The 24,550-nt window shown below is 37.2% G+C and overlaps 1 protein-coding gene and 1 pseudogene across 11 annotated transcripts in view; both read right to left on the reverse strand.

Annotated features, from left to right (window-relative positions):
- Nucleotides 1-24,550, reverse strand: part of ZMYND11 (zinc finger MYND-type containing 11) — a 136,772-nt gene that overhangs the window by 107,928 nt on the left and 4,294 nt on the right. For 9 of the 11 annotated variants that reach the window (XM_075550154.1, XM_075550147.1, XM_075550153.1 and 6 more), the window contains exon 2: nt 10,212-10,272. The exons of the other annotated variants lie outside the window; for them this stretch is intronic. The gene's annotated coding sequence lies outside the window, so the exon portion shown is untranslated. The remainder of the gene's footprint in view (nt 1-10,211; nt 10,273-24,550) is intronic. 11 annotated transcript variants of the gene reach the window in all.
- Nucleotides 8,340-8,500, reverse strand: LOC142449742 (small nucleolar RNA U109; annotated as a pseudogene).

Consider the following 24,550-nt stretch of genomic DNA (forward strand, 5'->3'; position numbering starts at 1 on the left):
TAGCAGACATACAGTCCACACTGGACTATGAGCATGACTGGCATCAGGAGAAACATATCCAAGGAGTAAAAATGAAACTAGTAAATTATCTTAGAATCCATAAGGCTTCAATATGCTGGCATATGAAGCAAAATGCATACCTCAATGTTTTTCACATTGGGGAAGGAGGGAAGGAGGACAAAGCAAAGGCGTGCAATCCAATGGAATCAGGATTAAAAGTATTTGGTTTAAAAAGAAAAATGTAAGTAGATTCTATTTGATCAAATATCCCTAAGAAAAATGGGAACATAGTTATCCTTGAAGTTTGTTACTATAGTCTTTATTCATTATTTATAGCAACTTTGATAAAATACAGTCTATGCAGAAACCTTAAATAAAATTTTAGCAAATGGAATCATATACCCATTAAAAATGGTGCATTATTCTAGGAATGTAATAGTTATTGGGAAATATATTAGCATTAATGAATGACATTAGAAAAGCAAAGAATGATCAATTTATGTAGGTGTAAAAAAAACACTTAATAAAACCCAAGCCTCATACCTGTAAAAAGCATTCAATATAATTGAGGGATACTTCTTTAACATATATTTATTAGTCTCAAAGCCAGCATAGTACTTAATACTATGTATTAGATGATTTTCTGCTAATATAAAGGCAAAAAAAATTCTGTATCTACTTTTACTTAACATTGGAGAAATTTATCAATGCAAATAATACATGAGAGAAAACATTTAGTGCATAGGTTCCCAAACCTATTTGGCCTACAGCCTGCTTTTCAGAAAAACAATTATCACCCCCGACAGTGAAAACCTTTTGTAATTTTTTATCATCTAGGATAAAGTTTAGGCACCGGTTTCTGCAGTCCCTCATTCCAGTACTTCCCATAGAACAGTATCACTCATTTGGGGGAACTCAATATGGTAAAAATTATAAAGCACTCCTGAAAAGTACAGATCTATAACTAAACAGATGGAAAGATATATTCAGGTAGTCCCAATTTATGAAGGATTCAAGTTACAATGAATCATCCTTAGGACAACCATTTGGGGGGAAGGAAAGGGGTACATTTTACCACAAAGAATAGTTCTACATCTTGTTTAGGTGACTAAGGTATTAAAAGCTTGTGAGGACCCATCTAGATTACAACTTATCACCTTCTTCTTATGTAAAGAAGAGTGAAAACTATCAATGATACCACGCAACCCCCCTCATTTACGACCCTGAGACCAGAAGAACTAGATGATGCCTGGCTACCACCACTGACCGCTCTAAAAGGGACCACAACAGGAAGTCCTCAGTAAAGTAAGGGGACACACGGTACAACACCCAAAGCCAGTAAAAAGACCAGACGTTCTAGAGACATGTGGAACACCTGAGACTGGCGCTTAGTCACATTTCAAGGCTGGAACTGAATCCAGAGAGTACACATTCTTGGCCCAATCATACGTGCAGGACCAAACGAGCTGTTACCTGCCCAGGGATAAAGTTCAGAAGGCAGGAAGGGACAGGAAAAAAGGGCAGATGAATGAAAAAGCAAACACCAGGAGAAAGTATAGGGAAAATATAAACGCAAATACAATAATAAAAATCACCAAGCCTTTGAATGCTTTAAAATAAGGTAGTAATAAACAAGATAGTCATTTTTCTATGACTCATGCAGAAGCAATATATGAAATGATTGATACATTTGACTACCACCACCCCATCCACCAAAAGCAAGACCTAAAAACAAATAAGTAAACAATATTGTTTGTGTGGCCAAAATTCACCATAACTAAGTTAACATATAAATACAAATAGGTTAAAAAGGTTTAATGTGTCACATCAGAAATATAAAAAATAATATCCCTGATACAAGATGAAATTCTAAAATTTCAGGGAGCAAAAGGAACCCCAAAACCCATAGAGAAAATGGGACAAATGAATAAAATGAAAAAAGCCCATAAATTTTAGGAAAGATACTATTTCACTCAGACTCTCTGACATGCCATTTAAAACATCCTTTCTCACATATCAAAATAGTGAAAATCTCAATCCCTGGCCATGTAGACTGTTTTGTATACTATAAAGACACAAGTACATACATACACTGCTGGCAGGGACACAAACCTCACCATCTTTATGGAAGGGATCAGTCACATCAAGCAGAATTGGACAATTGTTACCACAATCAGTTTCCAACCATCCCTTTTTTCCCTGGACTTCTTGGACTCCTTTCACATTGCCTCGCTTCTCTCTCTCTCTCTCTCTCTCTCTCTCTCTCTCTCTCTCTCTCTCTCTCTCTCTCTCTGACACACACACACACACACACACACAAAATCACTACCGAACACATACTCCCACCTCGAATTTACCCTTTCTCCCAGCACCATCAGTGGCAAAATCACAAAATGGTGTTTTGCACACAATGCCACTTACTGTAGCCACTGTCTGTAACAGTAACAGGGAACTGCTTTCATTCCATGTGTGTGCAGCACACCAAGCAACTAGGGAAAGGAATGAGGGTCCATGTGGAAATGCCACAGAACAGACGCCTCAAGGGAAAGCATTAAGTAGACTCCCGTCAAAATCTACAGTCTTCGAGCTGCAAAGGGCACTATCAAGAAAGTGGAAAGACGATTCAAAGAAAGGGAGAATATTTGCTTATCATTGCCCAAAATATATTTCAACATTTCAACTCAAAACTAAAAAGACATATAAGCCAATCTAAGCATAGGCAAAGGATATAAGAGGACATTTTTCTGAGGATAATATAGAAATGGTCAATAAACATATGAAAAGATCTTTAATACTCTTATTCATCAAGGACATAGAAATCAAAATCAAGATGAGATACTATTTCACATACGATAGCTCTGATAATTTTTTAAAAAATCAAATGGTAAGTGTTGTTAAGGGTATTTTGCCATGTATTTTAATCTAAATTATTTTCCTTCAATTCCCAATACCAGTATCAAATGTTTATTTTTGTACATTGTGATTTAGCCTTAATAACAAAAAAGCAATGCTTATATGTAAATCATGAAATTCCATTTACAAAACAAACTTGACTAAAACCAAATTGACTCTTTATAATCCTCTTCTTTTGCCAGCAAAAATACCTCATTAACAACAGACTATAACATATAATGTCAAATCACAGATAACAACAAAAAGATCTTAGCATAAATAATTTAAATAGTAAACAATACAAAGGATTTTTTTGGTTTGGTTTTTGTCTATTAGTCCTTCTAATTGGGCTCCTAATGAGTCTACACTCTTTATTAAAATACGTTTATCTGAATAGTGTCCTGGGAGTGTCCATCAGAAACCCTGACTATACATTTTAGTTTTCTTTCAAAGTATGATTTACTAGTTTACATCTAAATTTATGGTTTTATTATTATCTGAAGGTTTAAAAAAGTCACCACCTTCTTTTTAATTTTTTTTTTAACTGAAGCAAGAGTCTTTAAGGTGCCTGAGAGGGCTTGGCTCTTGATTGACAGGCTCTTTGGAAGAGAGCCCCAGTGATCTATTTCCTCAAGTCACTGCCTTATCAAACCCCCAATGGAGCACAGCTCTGCTCTGTACACGTGGGCGCAGAACTAACATCAAGGCTCTTTAATCAAAAGCACATAGCATATGTGTGACAAATTCGTTCAAGCCATTGCAGGTAGCATACTTAAACCAAGAACTTAATCTGAAGAACAAAGATAGAAAATTTTACTATCAAACACCAAGTGCCAATAACATGACTCCTATATGGAAAGCACTAAATAGTGGGTTTGGGGGTAATATATACTAAGCTCTTTTCTGGGTATCTATCTATAATTATGATAAACTCTTTTTGATAAAAAACAAATTTAACCACTGGTCCATTTTTATCAAAAATAATTTATCATTTGTGGATTGTACAATGGTAAATTTCAAACCTAAAGGAAATAACAAATAAGCAATTCTGAACTTCAGGATTGGTGGAGTATGAGTGACTTAGGAGTATATATTAGCGCAACACTGCAGTATCCAAAGGCAGGCGGGGGCGGGGGGAATGTATCCTAGAAAATAAATGTTTCAGTAATTTAAAAGGTAGAAAGGCATCTCAATGTTTTTTTTTAATTTCTATACAACCTAATCATTGTAACATAATACTACAAAAATCTAGGCAATATCTCAACCTGTGCTGGCCTCTTAATCTTTAGGTTTTTTTGCCCCAAATAGCTTTATCTTTAAACATACTCTCTTATTGTATTACATGAAATTCAACCAAAGAAAATATTTGCAATTGAGTTTAGAATTTGAGTACATGAGAAATTACCCTAAAATTTTAAACCATCACTACTTAGTATTCCACATAAATATTTTAGTGAAATGAATAAGCAAATCTCATTTGATCATATATACTTTATAACAGAAGAAGCCAAGATTTATCTTTCTAGATCAAAAAGAGTCCTGATGTTGCTGTGGGTTAGGCATTAAAATGCTAATCGACTCTGATTCAAATTCACTAGGTCTTCCCAGAAGAATGAGGCTGTCTGCTCCTATAAAGATTTACAGTCTCATAAATCCCAGGGAGCAGTTCTACTTAGTCTTATAGGGTCACAGACAGTTGGAAACAGCTCGATAGCAGTGGTATGGTTTTTGGTTTCAGATCACATACATGGCAGAGGGTAAACAACAGCATGTGTGGCACACGTATGAACAGTACCTATTCTTGTAAAAGTGGCACCCAGAATCACATCCTAGTATCATGATGACTTGACTTCTTAGCAGGTTTCAGGAATACACATTCCAGGCTTATTTTGATGTTTAACACTTAATGGACTGATAAAGATATGCTATGATCTTTTCTACTTAAAATACTTTGCTAAATATGAAATAGAATCGGAAATCTTACAACTATTTTACACATTGTGAAGGATCAGCAACAAAGGACATAGGACTAGCTTTGACAAGGTCTGCCAATGCATGTGGTACTTGCTAAAGCGAAACTGCCGAATACTTCTGTAACTACAATATGATGTCTGCATCTAAAGCATTTTTTAGTTTCATTTTGTTTAAAATGTTTCCGATAGTGTGATGGGTCACATGTTGTGCTGCTAAACTAAGGCGACCAGACATACCGCTTTGGCCGGGACAGTCCCGATTTTTAACAATTTGTCCTGCGGCATTTTTAAAAGTCCCGATTTTTGGAAAGAATGCAGGACAAGCTAGGGAACGGCGGGAGAACGGGAAGGAACATACGGTTTTCAGCTGCCATGTGGCTATTTCGTCAGGATATGAGTTTTATATTATTTTTGTTAATTTTATAATGTTAAACTTTAACAACAAATAATTGTTGAGAACTGATTGTCGGGAACTGCTTATCAAAGTTCTCATTGTTGATCAGTTGTTAGAATTCGACCACCATTGTTTGGACTTAATGAACAATGGCATTTTTGGCATTGGCAACGATGAAAACATTTTGTAACTATCTCTCAGACGATGCACTTCATACTGCGTGCTAGTGCTAGTTAAACAAGTGATGTCAGCAAACCAGCGATTCAGATAATTTACGTAAAGTAATTTATTTCATAAGTACATAATTTTTTCTTGAATTCAGCAGACAGTACTCGTATTATTTATACTTTATTGTGGCAGCAAAAAGTCTAGCACCGGTCTTGAAAGTGACACAACTTACAGTACGACAAATTCAGAGAAAAAATAATACGAATTAGTATTGTTATTATTTAGAAAGAAATATAGGATTAAAATTAAAATAATTTTTAAAAATTACTTTATAACAAATTAATTTAATTTATAAACTAACAATAAAACATGTTCATGTAATTATGTACCTACTTGCTTTGTTTTTAAGCAATATGTATACAATAATTTATAACATAATTTTAAATTATTTGTTTTAGATTTTTACCATAATGAGGAAGAAAAGAGGATGCAAATTCATCGATAATCTAAGAAGTGAATTTCCTTTTATTAAAAAAACCAAAAGTGACTACATGATAAAATGTGAGAAATGGTGAATTTTCTATTTCGCACGGTGGGAAGAATGATATTTCAAAGCACGTGGAGACACAGAAACATGAAAGATATTTAAATACTGATGCATTTTCCTCCAAAATACAGGAATTTTTTTCAGAAAACAATTTATGGAGACAAAGAAAATAAATTAGCATTAGCAGAAGGACTTATGTCTTTTCATGCTATTAATCACAATCATTCCTTCAAATATATGGATTGTACATCACAAGTTGTCAAAAAGTTAATCAACAAAAAGTTTGCCTGTGCTAGAACAAAATCTGAGGCAATTGTGTGTAATATGCTTTCCCCATATGCATTTTCAGAATTAAACAAAAATCTAGAAAAAAATTAATTTTATATCCATATATTCTGACACATCTAATCATAAGGATATAAAGTTTTTTCCAACCTTATTAGATTTTTTTAATTCAGAAACTGGAATAAAAATTAGAATTTTAGGTTTGTTTCTGTGCTCAGCGATACTTCTGAAATAATTTTCAGTTCCATAATTAATATTTTGGAAAAAAACACAATTTAAAACATAAAATGATTGCATATTCTGCAGACAACAAGAACGCAAATTTTGGAGGAAAAGAGAGAAGAGGTACAAATAATATTTTTATAAATTAAACAAAAACCTTAATCAAAACATTATTGGTGTTGGTTATGCAGTGCACATAATACATAACGCCATTCAAACAGCTGCTGATTTCTTGCCCATAGATGTGGTAAAAATTGTTATTAAAATGTATCCTTGTTTCTATATACACACTGTGCGCATTGAAATGCTTACATAATTTTGTGAAACTGCGGAAGTCGAATATCAGAAAATACTCGGACACAGTAAAACATGCTGATTAGTCTTTTGCCAGTTGTCAAAAGAATTTTGAAAACATAGGATCCTTTGAAATCCTACTTTCTATCACAGGATAAATGTCCTAGAGTTTTAGAAGAGTTTTTTTCAAAAGAATCTTCAAAAATTTGGCTAGAGTTTGTACACAATCAAGCAGCTCTCTTTCAAAATGCTATAAAACTTATTGGTGACAAAATTTTGGTCATTGAAGTAGCAAATGAGGTTAATAATTTAAAATTTCAGTGTCAAGAGCAGTTAGAAAATAATTTTCTTCCATTAACTATCCGTAATAGTGTAAGTAAGCTAGAAGAACAAGGTGCAATAAATCGTGCAGATATCATGAAACACATTAAAAAGTTCTATAGTAACTGCATAGATTATTTAGAAGAGTGGACGGTATATTACAATGATATTGAACATTTTCATTGGGTTACATTAAAACAAGAACTTAATTGGAATGATGTGCAAAAATCATTTGATCATATTACTCAAAATTTCCCATAAAGTAATATTTCCAAAAATGATCTTTTTAATGAGGTACCATTATTAAAAATATATATTGATAAGGAAAAGGTTAAATCTTGGGCATCAGCAAAAATCACAATAGAGAACAAATGGTTAGAAATATTTCACCATCTTGAAACAAACCATGTTCCATACAGTAATGCACAAAAATTGTGGAATACACGCTGTCCTTACCAGGAACTAATGCTGCGACTGAACGCGTTTTTTCCTACGGTAAATAAAATGTGGACATCAGAAAAATCACAATTAAGTGTTTAGGCTTTGAAAGTCATTTTACGTGTGAAATATAATTTAACAAATGCTTGTGAAAAATTTCATTACCTTTTAAATGAAAGTCATCTACTAAAAATTCACTCAAATGATAAATATGCCAAAGAATAAAATAATAATTTTAATGTATTATATATGTAAATTGTACTTATGCTGAAATTAAAACGTATATTACCATACTGTTTTTGCGCTCTATGAAAATTTTAATTAAGAACGCCCCCCCTCCCTTGTGAGTCAGTAGGGAGAAGTGTGCTAGGGGTACTTGGCAGACAGGTTTCGGAGTCCTCTCTTCTGACTGATATGGGTCTAGCTGTGGTGGCCAAAACTGAGGGAGCTCTGTGCAACCAGGAGAGGAACACGCCTCCGAGTAAAGCTGAAAATGAGGATGGCAGGCTGGATCAAAGCGCAGTCGCTGGGGACACTGGTACCTGCTGATTGTCCCATACCTAGGCTCCATTTTACTTCTCAGTTTTCAGTTGCATGTTTGCTGAATGGTGGGTACTTGATAGAACCTAGGTGTGCTGTAAAGTATAGCTGAAAGCATTTTGGCTGATACTGTAATTGCCATGTAAATGAGACCATGAACAGGGCTGAAATTCTCAAAACCACTTAGTCCACTCCAACTCACAGTGACCCCATTTGACAGGGTGGAACTGTCCCTGTGGATCTGAGACTGACTTCCCCGGCCCCCAAATATGTGAGAAATAGACTACTCCCTCAACCTCTACTGGAAGGTTAGGAGCCTGAGAACTCCTTTTTTCATGTAGCATGTTACGGGTATATTCTTTCTTCTAAAGCAGTGGTTCTCAACGATCCTAATGCTGCAACCCTTTCATACAGTTCCTCATGTTGTAGTCACCCCCAACCATGAAATGATTTTAGTTGCTACTTCATAACTGTAATTTTGCTACTGTTATGAACCATTATGTAAATAACTGATATACAGGATACATTTCATTGTTACAAACTGAACATAAACATAATTAAAGGACAGTGAATAATCAATATGTAATTAGATATTGTGAAATATTTATGTGTTTTCCGATGGCCTTAAGCGACTCCTGTGAAAGGGTCATTCGACCACCAAATGGGTCACAACCCACAGGTTCAGTACCACTGTCCTAAAGGGATGAGATCTTTCCACATGTAACTTTTTAAAGGAGTAAAAAGCCTCATCTTTCTCCAGTGGTTTCTAACTAATGACCCTGTGGTTAGCAACCAATGCTTAACCCACTGCAACACCAAGGTTCTTCGGGGCTCAAACACTGAGGGGACGGAAATAGTACGGTAAGAATATTTAAAAAACAAAAAAAGAAGAGAGCCATAGGGCCGAGCAGCAAGAAAGTTCGACATTGCATTCTATATAGTAAAAGAGAGGCAAACAAAGACGCAGCCCCAGGTTGTAAGGAAGAGTAGAAGCGTGTGGCATTACACGAAGCCACAAGCGTGTCAGCTAGCTGTGCTTTACATGCTGCAGAAAGATCAGGTACTGTGAGGGCTGGTGATATGTACACTGCATCTTCCAAATTACAGATCACGGGTGACCTTATCCAGAACAATTTCAAGTCTGACGGTGGTAAAGCTAGACTGGGGAGGTTGAGAAATGAGTAGCATTCAAAGAAGTAGAAGAAATACCGAGGAAAGACATGCCTTTGATGAGTAGTTCACAAAGGAGAGAGGCGAGGAGCAGGGAAGAGAGAAAAATACATGTTCAGAAAATATTTTTGTTATTGTTTGGTTGCTTTTTACTTTGTTTTACGAAATGGAATATGTCTGAGTACACTTGAATGGAAATGGGAGATGGTCAATATAGAAAAGGGGGAAAATAAAATGGGTGAGAGGCTCCACGCAGGAATGATACGTAAAACGGAGCTGAAAAGATTGACGTGGGTAGGAGGAAATAACTGGTGCCTGTATGTTGGCTGATCTGGAATAAAGTTATTTCCAATCGGAATCTTGTTTCTCCATGAAGAAAAGCTCAAAGTCATCGGCAAGAATGGAAAAAGATGAGGGTGAAAGAGAAAGGTTTGAAGAAAGTTTTTTAAAAAACTCATGTAAAGTGGGAGAAATGAGCTAATTAGAAAAATAAAGTACAAACGAGAGCCTATTTAGCTTCAAGAATTTTCAATGGTACCAGTCTGCTCACTATATGTTTATTTTTCTCCCATTAAGATGCAACTAATGAAAACTGTTAGCATTAAATTCATGCAGAATTTAGGTTTTGTCTATAATGGATAATCAGAAAAGACAAGGAACTGGTTCTAAAATATAGGAAAAACTGAAATACCTCAATAAGAAAAAGACAAATAAATCAGTTAAGAAGTGGGCAAAATACACGACCAGACAGTTAACCAAAGAAGAGGTAAAGATGAGCAAGCATATGAAGAAATGTCCACAATCTGGGAGATGCAAATCCAAATGATAAGACACCACCTTAAACTAACAATGACAATAACATTTAAAAGCAGAAAACAACAAATGTTGGCGAGGTTGCAAAGAGGCCGGAACCCTGCTTGTGGGGCTGTCGATATGTGCAACCACTGTGGAAAGTGATATGGCTTACCTCAAACAACCGGCAGTAAAAACTCCTTATGATCCAACAATCCCTCTGCTGGGTATATATCCTAAAGAAGTAAAGAGTCAAAGCATAAACAGAAATACATATACTCGTGTTCATTGCAGCACTGCTCACAATTGCAAGAAACTAGAAACAGCCTCCATGCCCATCAACAGAAAATGAATAAAGAAACTTTGACATCCACACAATGGAATACAGGCATCGTGCAACGGTGAAACCATGTAGCCCCTCGTGGCTGGGAGAAACATGGAGAGCTCTCTGCTGAGTGAAGTTAGTGGATCACAAGGGTACAAACATTGTAAGCGACCTTGTAAGCGACCTCCCCGTTATAAGGGAAGGAAACAAAGAATCAATCAAGGTAAGAACTTTCACAGCACAGGGAACAGACTTTGCAGTTCCTCTGGGTGGGCAAGTGAAAGCAACACACTCCATGGCTCAACAGCAATTAATAATAACAAGTTTTTAAATGTTTGGGCATTTTAAACTGTAAAGTATCATGTACAGTTTAGAGAATCCGATTCAAAACACTTTAAAAACAGGTCATGGTTTTGCTTTATTACCTCAGGTATAACAGGGAGCAGAGGGGGCAGGCAGTGTAAGGACTAACAGCAATGAGAAACCACATAGTGAAAGTCAGCTACGGCCAATGACAAGGATCTGCGTACAGCCTCCTCCCTGGGGGACGGACAGCAGAGAAGAGGGTGGGGGAGCCGTCGGACAGTGCAACATATGACAAAATAACAATTTATGAATTATGAAGGGTTCACGAGGGAGGGTGGAGTGGAGGGGGAAATGAGCAGCCGATATTCAGGGCTCAAGTAGAAGGCAGATGTTTTGAGAATGATGAGGGCAACAACTGTGCACATGAGCTTGACACAATGGATGGATGGATGGATTGTGGTACAAATGCACGAGCCCCCAATAAAATGATTTTTTTTAAAACACCAGTCAGCTACGGAGTTACAGAAGGCTGCAGATGACAGTGGAAGGCCCAAACCATCTGCAGGGTCCCCACCTGGCTTAGCCGATTCCCTCCAACGACTAACCAGGGACGTGCGCAGCACTGCTCCTGGAGCGAGCGCACTGGAAAGTGGACGAATGTGGACACAGTTAGGTTAAAATTTAACTCCTCTGTTCTTCTCCCTTTTGACCCATTTTAAATTTGTTCTAGTTTTTATTATTTTCTGTTACTTTTTCAACAGGTTGTTTGGTTTTATTTTGTTCTTGAGTGGGGTTTTTTTTGGGGGGAGGGGTATGATTTTCTTTATATGGATCCAAGAGAGGTAAAATCTATAGAGACGAACTACAGTAATAATTTCTTCAAGTTATGGCAGGGAAATTGGGAGAAATGAGGAGCTAATAAGGAGTACAAGGATGAAGAGAATGTAAAATTGTGATGAACGCACAACTCTTGCACAGCAATATTTTAAACTATTAAACTGTAGGATAGGTGGATTAGATGCCAATTTAAACTGATGTACTGCTTCCATAAGAAAACCCTATGGAGCAGTTTCTACTTTGCAATAACTGAGATGTGAGCCAATGGCAAGGAGCCTTATTTGGTTGTTTGAGATGTTAACAAAACATGAAGTACGCTCAAAGAACAAGAGGAAAATACAGACAATGAATTAAAAACTGAGGAAAACAATAAAGGAACAAAATAAGTATTTAAATAAAGAGACAAAACAGAACTTATAATTAGAAATTAGAAAATATGAAAAGTAACAAATAAACAGAATTAATGGAACTGAAAAATATACTACCCAAAGGAACAATGCAGTAAGAAATCAATAGCAGATCTAGTGAAATTTGGGCTGTAACACTGCTGCACAGGGACGGCAACAATGGGCTCAGACATTACGATCTGGAAGACAGCACAGGGTAGGGCAATGTTCTGTGGTGCACAGGGTCACTGGGAGTCAGAGCCAACTCGACGGCTTCTACCAACAACAACGCAACCAATTTTTAAGTCTCTGGTGATGTAAAAATGGCTAAGCAACTGACTACGAACTAAAAGGATGGCGATTCAAATTCACCAGAGGCACCTCAGAAGAATGACCTGGCAATCTATTTCTACAAAGTCACTTCTTTGAAAACATTATGAAATGTTGTACAACTCTGCACACATGGGTAATCATGAAGTGGAATTAATTCAAAGGTGACTGAGTTGTTTTGTTTGGTTCAAGCAAATCAATACCTGTATCACAGAACTTCCCTTAAAAGGAAATATAACATTTGAAAAGAAATAGCAGAAAACTTTTCACATGATGGATATGAATATATACATCCAAGAACCTGAACTACAAAAATCCAATTAAACACAAATGAACACAGATAAGGGAAATGAAAACCATAATGATTAAGGCATACACACGCAACCCAATTAGTAAAATGGCAGCAGTTCATTCTTTCATTAGTTAATTTAAAAGTGAATGGATTAAACCTTCCTGTCAAACGCAGAGACTGACAAAATGGATTAAACATATACAACATGATTCACCTATATGCTGTTTGTAAGAGATATGATTTAGAGAAAGACACAAATACAGTCAAAATGAAAGAAAAGTGAAAAAAATTCCCAATACTAACCAAAAGTGAGCAGGAAACATAAAAACTATCTAAATTGACCCAAGAAGGAACTGACAACTACAACAGATCAAAAAACAAGTGAAGAAATTGAATAAATAATCCCAGCAGAAATATGTTCAGGATCAAATGGTTTCACTGGGACATACTACCAAACACTTAAAGAATTGACCCTAATCCTTCTCAAACAAAAATAAATAAATTAATAGGAGTGAAAACTTTCTAACTAATTTAATGAAACAAGCATTATCGTGATATAAAAACTGGGCAGAAGACCATAAGTAAACTACAGACCACTACCCTTGAGTATAGATAAAAAAAATCTTAATATAGGCAATAACATTTTCAACCAAGGGGAATTTATCCCAGGAACAGAGTGGTTCAACAATCAACGCAGAACCAAATGAAGAGAACATAAAAAGCGCCACATGGTCATCTCCGCTGCTTCAGAAAGGGTATCTGAAAAAATCCAATACCCTTTCATGAAAAAAGCAGTGAACAACCTAGGGATTGTGGGAAAATTCATCAACATTGCAAAGAGCATTAACAAAAAGTCTGTGGCTCTGAAAAGGATATGAAGAAAATAATTCCATTTATAATATGAAAAGTAATAAAGTACCTGGAAATAAACTTAACCAAAGAAGTGAAATTATCCTACAGGAGAACTAGAAAACATTGCTAAAAGAAATTAAAGGTTTAAATAAATGAAAAGACATGCTCATGGAAAGAAGAACTAAATTTTGTCAAATTTTAATTACCTCCCCCCCCACCCAAAGTGAACTCCAAATTTGGTGTAATCTTCATCAAAATTCCAACAGCCTTTTTTTTTTGGTGAAAATAAAAAGCCAATTCTTAAAACTGGTATGTAATGGAAAGGATCCCAAATAACCAAAGCTATATTGAAAGAAAAGGGAAGAGTTTTCTATTTCAAATATATTGAAAAAAATCAAGATGAAGTGAGGCTAACCAGATATTCAAGCAAAGCCAGAAAAAGAAAATTGTTCAAAAGCTTTACTATGGATTGCAAAGTGATACACAGTTTGAATGCACCCAGGAACGATGTCCAAGTTTGTATGATACCCCTGGCAGCACAGTGGGTCAATAGTTCGAAACCACTAGTGACTCTTTCAAAGGCTTTCTACTCTTGTCAAGGGTTAAAGTCTCGGAAATCGAGAGGCACCCTGTCATATAGGGTTCCTACACGTCAGAACGTCGATGGCAGTGAGTTTGGTTTGGTTGATCAGTATTACAAAGAATCTTGGAGGACATGACAAGAACACTAGACTGCTGCTTCTCAGCCATATGTCCCTGGAATGTCGAGATATTCAAATTGAGTGGCAGTGTATCACTTAAATGCAAGGTGTGGATAAACCATCACTAGAAGGTATATTTAAGACTATTAGTATGTTTTAAGAACTGAGAGGACTTGAGGCTTTCCTCTAAAACCTATTTATTTCTCACATTATTTTATTGTAAGCTAGAGATGCTCTCCACTATTGATTTAAAACGAATGTCATGGATTTGGTTCTTGAAGGAAAATTTTGAGATAGAAAGTTAAATGTTCCAGGATATGCTATTATCTATAAGCTATTCAAAAACAGTTTTTTCAGAAGAGGCCTGTATACCACTGCATACTTAATGCAACATCAAAAACATAAAAACTTAAACCTTGAAAGAAAAATAAGTTAAAACTGTGGAGCATTTTAAAAATAAAGCTCAAACTCATCCCTCAGAGATGCTGATTCAATACATTTTCGGTTTAAAAATAAATTAAAAACAGGTCAGAGAATTCAGATGCTCGGTCACATTGGAATGAGCATACTATAGAAAGAGTACTAAACTACTCTTGGTTCCTAATTTGAGTTTTACAACATTATTTTCTAAAATCCCGGTAATTTATGGAAAAGAAGAAAATAAAACTGAACTACTACTAAAACCCACTGCTATCAAGCTGCTTCCTAGACACCCAAATAACCCAAATCCAGCCATATCGCCCTGGAGTTGCTTCCAACGCATAGCCAGCCCATAGTTTCCAGGAGTCCTGATGGAAACCAGGTAAGCATCAAACTGTTAAACACAAGGTCAGCAGTTCAAATCCACCAGTTTCTCCAAGGAACAAAGATTTACAACCTAGAAAACCCTATGTAAAATCACTGAGTCAGAATTAGCTCAATGACTGTGTGTTACTGGTTTCCAAGGCTGTAACCTTTACAGAAGCAGAGTGTCATGTCTTTCCATCGAACAGCAACTGGTGATTTTGAACTACTAACAGTTATAGACCATATATACTTGTGTATAAGCAGAGTTTTTCAACACAAAAAAATGTGCCGAAAAACTGGGGTTCGGCTTATACATGGGTCAGTGGTACCCCAGCGAGGTGTAACATCTCGCGGGTGATTGCCATTCCTCCGCTGTTCATTCAAAGCCCCGCTGACACTGAACTTTGAATGTTTGTTTACTCACATCTAACCAATCAGAGACGTCCTATGACATGGATGGTTCCAATTCGCAGAAGCACCCGTAGTGACTCACTTACACCAGCAGCTAGGCTGGTAAGGATGTGGCTGTGGCTGCGCTCCATCTCTCCCCTCTGATCTCTGTGTTAATTCACATCCTGCATTTCCCACCCTAGGCTTATACTCGAGTCAATCCGTTTTTCTGGTTTCCCAGGTAATAATTAGGTACCTGGGCTGATATTCGGGTCGGCTTATAATTTGAGTATATACGGTAGTTAACAGGGCAGGAGCGACACATTTAAGCAGAATGACATTGTGTTTGTCATCAAAAAGAACATTTCAAGACCTGTCCTGAAGTATGACATTATCATTGATAGCAAAATATCCAGACACTCACATGGGAGACCAGCTAATATAACTGTTATACAAATTCACACAACCACTCAAGACGAAGTGAAGAAATTGAAGAATTCTACCAACTTTTGCAGTCTGAAGTTATTCAAACTTACTATCAAGATGCACTGGTAAATTACTTGTGATTCGAATACCAAAGTTAAGAACAGAGAGGAAGAATTGATAGTTGGGAAATTTGGAGAGTTGGTCATGGAAAAGATACAGGAGATCACATAATTTTCCAAAACTAACAACTTATTCATTGCAAATACTTTTTCAACACTATAAATGACACCTATCTATGGGGACCTCCCCAGATGGAACACATGAGAATGAAATCGACTACATCTCTAGAAAGACACTACAGAGAAGCTCCACATTATCAGACAGAACAAGGCCTGAGATTGGCTACAAAATAGACTTCTGATTGCTCAAAAGCAAGTTCAACTTGAAGCTGAAAAAATTAAAACAAGTCCAAGAGAGGAAAAACTGACCTGAACTATATTCCACCTGAATTCTGAGCCCGCTGTAAAACAATTGTTCACCAAAGACCAGGTGAGCTGTGGGATGGCATGAAGAACGTCATAAAGGAAGCAAGTGGCAGGAGAGAAAAGTGAAAGACAGGATATTAGAAAAGACTTTGAAACTTGTTCTCGAATGTAGAGAAGCTATAGCAACTGGAAGAGATGATCGAGTAAAAGAGCTGAGCAGATTTCAAAGGGCGGCCCCACAAAAGTGCAAGACTCGAAATTAAAAACTCAAAGAGAACAAGCTCAGTCTTTCTCAAGCTGAATGAACTGAAGAAAAATACAAGCCTGCAGTTGGGTAAAATAGTGAACAGGGCAGGGAGCATCAAAAGATGAAAGGACTACGCAGACTCACTCTGCCAAAAAGAAGTGGCAGCTGTTGAGCCATTTCCAGTGGTAACATATTATCAAGCATAAAGTCTGGAAGGAAGAGCCCAGGCTGCACTGAATACATTGGCAAATGGCCGGGCTCCAAGGGCTGACAGCATATCAATTGCAACGTTTCCAGAAGCCGATGCAGCACTCACTCGGCTATGGCACAAAATCTGGAAGACAGCTATCTGGCCAACAGACTGGAAGAGATCCATATTTGAACTCATTCCAAAAATCAGCGACCCAATAGAATGTGGAATCATCAGATTACTAGCACACATAAACTTTGCTGAAGGTATTTTGAACATGATTTTAGCAGTACCTCGAAAGGGAACTGCCAGAAAGAAGCCAGACAGAAAGCCAGAGAACACAAGATTATTAATGCCAACACCAGATAGATATTGGCCGAAAGCAGAGACTAACTGGAAGATGTTTCGTTGTGCTTTATTGACTATTCAAAGGTATTTGACTGTGGGAATTATAACAAATTATGCATAACATTGAGAAGAATGGGAACTGCGGAATAGTAGAGTCTGCTCATGCAGAACTATGCACAGACCACGGCAGCGATTCAAACAGAACGCGGGCATACTGTTGGTTAGATCACAGGCAGCCTTAACGATGGGTTACACATCAAGGTAAAGAAACAAAATCCTACTAAGTGGACCTGTAAACATCGTGCTCCGGCTCGAGTATGGTGTGTCGGGGAAGAATAGTGAGTACATCATGATCCGAGTTGGAAGAAATACAGTCCGAATGCTCCTTGGAAGCAAAGGTGGCAAGGCTTGGTTTAAATGCCTTTTGGATATGTTACCACGAGGGACTAGACCCTGAAGACAGAAATGATGTCTTAGAAAGTCGTGGGTTAGCAAAAAAGATGAAGACATTCTGTAAGGTAGACTGACAGTGATTTCAACACTAGCCCAAAAAGCAGGAAAGATGGTGCAGGGCCCCAGCAGGATTTCGTTCTGTTGCACAGAGCATTACTGTGCATTGAAATTGGGTACATAGCACTAAACAACTCCCAAATAACCTTTTTTAGATGAAATTTGAAACAGAAAAATTGGTATGTAAATAAAAAGCCTTCAAAAAATAGAAAATCAAAAAGTTCATGATGTTTTCAAATTTTGACACCTTCCCCATAGTAGTCTCTAAAAGAATACTTTTCATCCCATTGTGGTGAGGACCTGCATTGCTATCCATTTGCAACACTGATACTCAGAATGGTCAGGAGGATCAGAATTTGTGAATGCAAAAACTCGGGTGATCTATTTCTTCAAGGTATTCCTTTTGTGAAATGGTATTCTTTTGTCTTAAAGGATTGTAAATGCCCTACCGAATTTATCCAATAAAGGGAATGTTAAAATGTCTGAAGGTAGTAGTTCGCTCTTCTGATACAGCAAGTATACTTTGGTGTTGTGCTAATTCCAACATAATATTAAACATAATTAGCCCTTTCCTGTAATCTTTTTCCTTATTCATAAGTATTAAAATAAAGATTATAAGAAACAAGATGATGTTTCCCTCCTCCTGCCCAAAGCCAAGTTATCTTCATCTTGGTAGCTGCCAACAGTGGCAACAACCAAAAAAAAAAAAAAATGAGCCCATTACCATTCAGGAGTTCTGGTGGCGCACTGAGTTAATTGTTGCGCTGCTAACAAAAGGTCAAGGGTCCAAACCCACCAGTCACTCCATGGGAGAAAGAGCAGTTTGCTTCCATAAAGACTTACAACCTCAGGAACCCTAAAGAACAATTTTACTCTGCCCTGCAGGGTAGCTCTCAGTGAAATCAATTTGGTGGTAGTTTGAGGGTTTTTTGTTGTTGTTTATTCTTGGGTTAAGAGCTATGATTTGCAGTGAAGCTGGAATAAATCAGAAATTCATTAGTTTATTCATATTCATCTAGGGATCCCTAGTGGCCCTGTGGGATAAGCATTGGGCTAACAACAAGCTTAGTGGTTCAAACCCAGCTGCTGCTCCTCAGGAGAAAGCAGCAGCTGTCTTCTCCCGTGAAGATTTAGTCTCAGAAATCCTATATAGTCAGTGAGTTGAACTGATTTGATAGCAGTGAGTTTGGTTTAGAGCAGTGGTTCTCAGCCTTCCTAATCCCACAACCCTTTAATACCGGTTCCTCATGTTGTGGTGACCCTCAGCCATAAAATTATTTTTGTTGCTACTTCATAACTATAATTTTGCTACTGTTATGAACCATAATGTAAATGTCTGATATGCAGGATGTATTTTCATTGTTATGAATTGAACATCATTAAACATAATTAAAGAACAGTGATTAATCATAAAACAATGTGTAATTATATATTGTGGAATATTTGTGTGTTTTCCGATGGTCTCAGCAACCCCTGTGAATGGGTCGTTTGACCCCCAAAGGGGTCATGATCCACAGGTTGAGAACCACTGGCTTAGAGTATTTTCTGCTTACTGTTTTTATAAGTTAAACGAGCCTAATTGACATTACTTTTGTACACTTATAAAATGTGTATCTGGAGGTTGAAAGTTTATTAGTAAAAAATTCCAAGAAGCTGCTGGGTTTTAGGGAGACAGAGCAGCACAATAGAAACAAGCTTGCTAGCCATACACCTGGATTGAGGCGGCAACCTGATCACGTGGTCTGTGACACTTTGGGTTCCAGTAACTTAACCTGAGTCTGCTTCCTTATTATCAGTAGTTACACCCATATTTCCCCTGATGCTATTGTGAGGTGTAATGCTTACTACAACGAACAGCAAATAAATGACACCTATGTTTTCAAAAGTGGCTCAGGACACATATGCATGGTGAAGCCCAAAAAGTTCCTAAAAACTTTTCAGAGTAAGTGCAGTCTATAGTGACCTACTGTCTCTAAACTCCAAATTCCCTGCCTTTGAGTCAATGCTGACTCATATTTAACCTCTGTGGGTTTCCAAGACTGTTAACTGCTTACTGCAGAAGATCAAAAACAAGCAATTATATTGATGTGAAGGAGAGGGGTCCGAGTGGAGACACAAGGCCCATTTGTTGATAATTGGACATTCCCTCACAGAAGGGGCATATGGAAGGAATGATACATCCAGGGTGCAGTATAGCACCAATGAAGCACACATTCTTCCAATTCTCTAATGCTTCCTCCCCACACTATTATGCCTTGGTTCTACCTCACAAATACCAACATATGCACACTGGTACAGATAAAAGCTTTCAATGCAGAATCCAGGATAGATAAGCTCCTCAAACAGTACTGCGAGTAATGATTCCAGGAGGGGGTGGGAAGGGGGAGGCAGGGGGAACTGATAGCAATGATGGATGTATAACCATCACTACTCCCTGAGGGAAACGAGTAACAGAATTGTAGGTGAAGGGGTACATCTGATGGTTCAAGATATGACACAAAATATGCAACATTAAGGGTTCATGAGGGTGGGAATGAAGAGAAGCTGATATGAAAGGGCTCAAGTAGAAAGAAAATATCTTGAAAATGATGATGGCAACATCTGTTCAAGTTTGCTTGATATGACTTATGGATTGTTACAATATTTGTGAGAGCCTCCAATAAATGATTAATAATAATAATGCCCAGTCTTTCTCTTGCAGAGCTGTAGGTGGTTTCAAATGCAGAACCAATGTGTGACCACTACACCAACAGGGCTCCTCCCAACACACGATCTAGACATCAGCAAATTAAAAAGGATACAGTTTACAGGTCGTTATGTTCTTGTTATATACAAGTGACTTCCTGATGTAAAAAAACCCAAACCACCTTTGTATTGTGATTTGGGTGAAAGTTTACTGAGTAAATTGGTTTTTTATATAATAGTTTATGTGAATTTCGATTCATGACATTAATTACAGTCCCCACAATATAACAACTCTTCCCATTTCCTTCCTTTGTTTACTATTTCCATTCCTCCTCTTTTCCTATCCCACCCTGCCTTCTGAGCTTTATCCCTGGGCAACTCCTGGCCTTATGAGACAGGGCTGATGGTTCTGAGAAGTGCATCCTCCCTGCTGTTATTGTTCACCATAAAGGCCAGGTCTTTCTGGGGGTTCCGAGTTGGGCTGCTAACCAGGGATAAGATGAAGCTTTCTACTCGCACAGAGTTAATGTCGGAAACCCAGACGCGGTTCTGCTCTGTCACATAGGGCCACGAGGAGTCAGGATCAACTCACTGGCAATGGGATCTATTGGTTGGCTGCAAGTTGGACCAGGAGGGTGAGATCAGTGCAAGGTTTTTCAGGTTTCTAAGGGCCATAGTTTCAAAAGTTCTACTAATCTCTATCAGACTCGTGTATTTTAATATTTTGAGTTTTGTGAAATAACAGCCAGGATTTCTAACCCCAATAGTGAAAATTTAAATTATGTGACAAGCTCTCTTAGAAATCCATGTTAAACTATTTGTTCATATATTTCGTGCTTTCATGAAAAATGCTTAAACTAAGAAAAAAAAGACCCTTTAAAAACATTGTTTTAAATGTACTTAGCACTTAAGAGTAGAAAAATAAAAATTCCAAATGAGTTTGCGGTTCATTTAAATGCTCAGGTATTATCTGGAAAACATAACATATACTTGATACACCCTATTTTTAAGAATGCTTTGAAAAACTACACATCGTTTCAATGGTTAATATAGTAAAACCTCAGTGTTACAAATTAGAACACATCATCAGTGTTAAAACCTCAAAAGTAATCATCAATCAAATACAGTGTATCCAAGTGAAAGCACAGTTCCATAACACGCTGTACTTCTCTGTCACATTCTTGTACTTCCTTTTGTAATTGAACTGGCCTGCACCACAAACTCTGCAAGGGCAAGGAAGAGTCCCCGGCCGTGCTCATGTCAGCACTTAGCAAGGACGTATCTGGCGTCCAGCAGCACCTCAATAAATATCTGACTGTATTAATGAACTCAAGAATTTCAAATTACACATGTCCTATCTGTTGTAAGAAAATACAATTCATGTCTAAGTGTGATCTTATGAAACAGATTATGAAGTATCTTGCACGATTAAAAGCATGTATTTAAAATAAAACCTACTATAGTTATCCAGTTTACAAAACATTTTTACACATTTTCAGCAACAGATTTTTCACATATATGATGAGAACATATAATGGGATATGATCAACATATTCCTCTCGGAGGAAAATGATAAGGGTCTAAAGGATTCTCTTAAAAATATAATATAAAAGTACTCTGCTCTTAAGCCATTTCTGCCTTTTAAACCTCACACAGTTAGGCAGACATTTGGCCCTTTATGCAGCAGACATTGTGGACATTGCTGGCACCAACTTTATGTACTCTGCCACATGCTCACTGCAATGACATGTAACTTTACAACCATTTCATGGCCTGAATAAGTCGTGGAAGGATTTTCACCTATGAGTATTTTACTGCTGTCTACTCAAACACATTTAAAAAGATCCTGCTTTGCATTTTTAAAATTAATTTGTGAAAATATTCTCCAAGATGCAAAATTTCACTTTAAAGATACCTGGGTTAAAAATCAGAACTGTTCTTCGATAGCATATATTTAATGCAGAATAAAAGATTAACTAAATATTTACCATATATACTCAAGTATAAACTGACCCAAATATCAACGAGGGCACCAAAATTTTACCACAAAAACTGCATTTAAAATGTGCTGGAAAACTCGGCTGTTACTTGATGTCATCTTACATATTACATACAGTAAATACTTACTTTTTCTAAAGTTTATTGACAAACAGTAAATACTTACTTTTTCTAAAGCTTATTGACAATTTGCTAACATCCCATAAAGCATAACTGTATGCTAGTTACTGGCGAGTAACTAGTGAGTAACTAGTATACACCTTGTGTGTCACAATTGTATTGTGCTACAAGAGTTTGAATGGTTGATTTTTGGGGATATAGATTCTCACCAGATCTTTCTTTCAAGGTACCTCTAGTAGACCAAACAAGAACTTTCCGTCTTATAGTCTCTCTTTATTAGGCAAACCACCAGTTTCCTGTTCAACAGGGACTAAGTGTCCTCAACCTGACCTTTTGCTGTCACAAGGCTAGAAACACACCTGCAGCCGTCAATGTCCCAGAAGCAGACAGACCACCACCTTTGGCTATCCCATTCCTAGCTGAGATGCACAGAACACTGCTCCTTATGCCATGTAACCCTGTGTAGAACACCTGTCAGATGCCAGTTACCCTTGAAAAGAACCCTGGCCCAAGAATGGGTGAGCCACCCTGGAGACACAAGTCCCAGTGTGCTCCTTTGCTTGGCCAAGCAAATATAATTTCTTCTTTCGTTTTCAACCAATTTCTGTTTTTGTGGCCAAAGCAAGCGAGACCTGGGAGACCACAGTAACATCTCAGTGGACTCAAATCGGCAACCTTTTGATTAGTGGCTTGAGTTCTTAACTGTTTGTACCATCCACAGATTCCATACTGTATTATATAAATATTAAAACACAATTCCAAATAAATGTTTTTGTTTTATAGAATATTCCTCTGTATTTTAAGTAATTTTGATATTGAAGCTTAAGCAGCATTTTCACAGTACAAAACTAAACTTTATAAAGCATTAGGTAGAAATTATTAACAGCATGCATCCTCACATCTACCCACAAGCCAAACCTTCCACGTTAAACCTTGATTATTCAAAATTACTATTCTACTGGGTATTTAAATTCAGATTATTTCCCTCCCATTAATCTTCATTTCTGTAATTTTACAGCTTATCTCAGGAATCCTCAAAATGTTGTGGTATGTCTGAACCACTTCCACAAATACCAAATCCATCCACTTCTGCGCGTCTCGCAAGTGTCTGTGGGTGTGCTCTGGAATGACAGGTGTGCGCCAAAGAGGCAAGGTCTTCCATAACCAAAAAGAGGATTACTATGCTTTTGAAAGAATCCATGGGATCTTTTGTGGAATTTTGTTGTTGTTATTAAAAGGAGGATGATCTGTATTTATAATGGAACGGCAAAGAGGCTACATACAGTAAACAGACAATGCATGACACATGCTCGAATGCTACTTATTGCTGCTATCAATCAGACAACACACATTTAGAAGATTAAAACTGAAGGTCAAGCTATGGATGACCTGAAAATATAATCTCCAGATCACTAATAATCCTCACAGAGTCACCACACCAGAGCAGATTTAAATTTGTCTTGGGAATTTAACCATGCCACTATAAGCTATAATGCAACAGGTAAAAATTAAATCCAACCCAGTTATTTTTTACTTCTTGTCAAACTCCTTTGTAAAAATGTTGAGGGATTAGTCCCAACAATGATCGCCTCGCGAGGTAACAAGCAGTGCCTCTACTCAGAAAGTCGGCTTCAATGAAATATAAAATATGTAATTGGGGGGGGGGGTAGTTTATGGACAAGGTGACAATAGGAGGGAAAAGGCACTAATTTAAAACCAAGGGTTACAATAAATTCTCACACACAGCATTGTTCATCAAAGATCATTAGGTAATGATGATAAAAATATCTTTGGAATCACTTCAAGTAAATTAGCACTATCATGACAAATGCTTTTTGCCAACATTCTGAGATCACTGGAGTGGGAAATAGAGATCCAGAGATAGGCCATAATAGTCCAACAAATTCGTAAGACAAGGCACATGTGGAGCACGCCCCACTGCCATCTCAGACCTTCCCCCTTTTCCCCACTAGTTCATCTCGCATCATCCTGAATCGAATCTGACTCAAAGCATCATTAGTGCCTCTACGCCCATCGTGTAGTCAGGTTTCTCCTGTACCGTGCTCTTTACTGTGACTTTAAAAACAAAACACGACACAAAGCAGAAACAAAAGAACAAAAATAACTAAATGATGCAGATAAAAAAACAAAACGCACTAAATCCTAAAAACCCAGGCATTTTTAATGTGTAACTACTTCTACAATGGGAAACAACACCAAAGATGAATGAGGCTTTAGATCATCTGTGAATTTCATTTTTACTGATGCTCTGGGCACGTCAGTCCTCAAAAGCGAAGATG

Source organism: Tenrec ecaudatus, chromosome 5 (assembly GCF_050624435.1).
Source record: "Tenrec ecaudatus isolate mTenEca1 chromosome 5, mTenEca1.hap1, whole genome shotgun sequence".
In the NCBI taxonomy this organism is placed as follows: domain Eukaryota; kingdom Metazoa; phylum Chordata; class Mammalia; order Afrosoricida; family Tenrecidae; genus Tenrec; species Tenrec ecaudatus.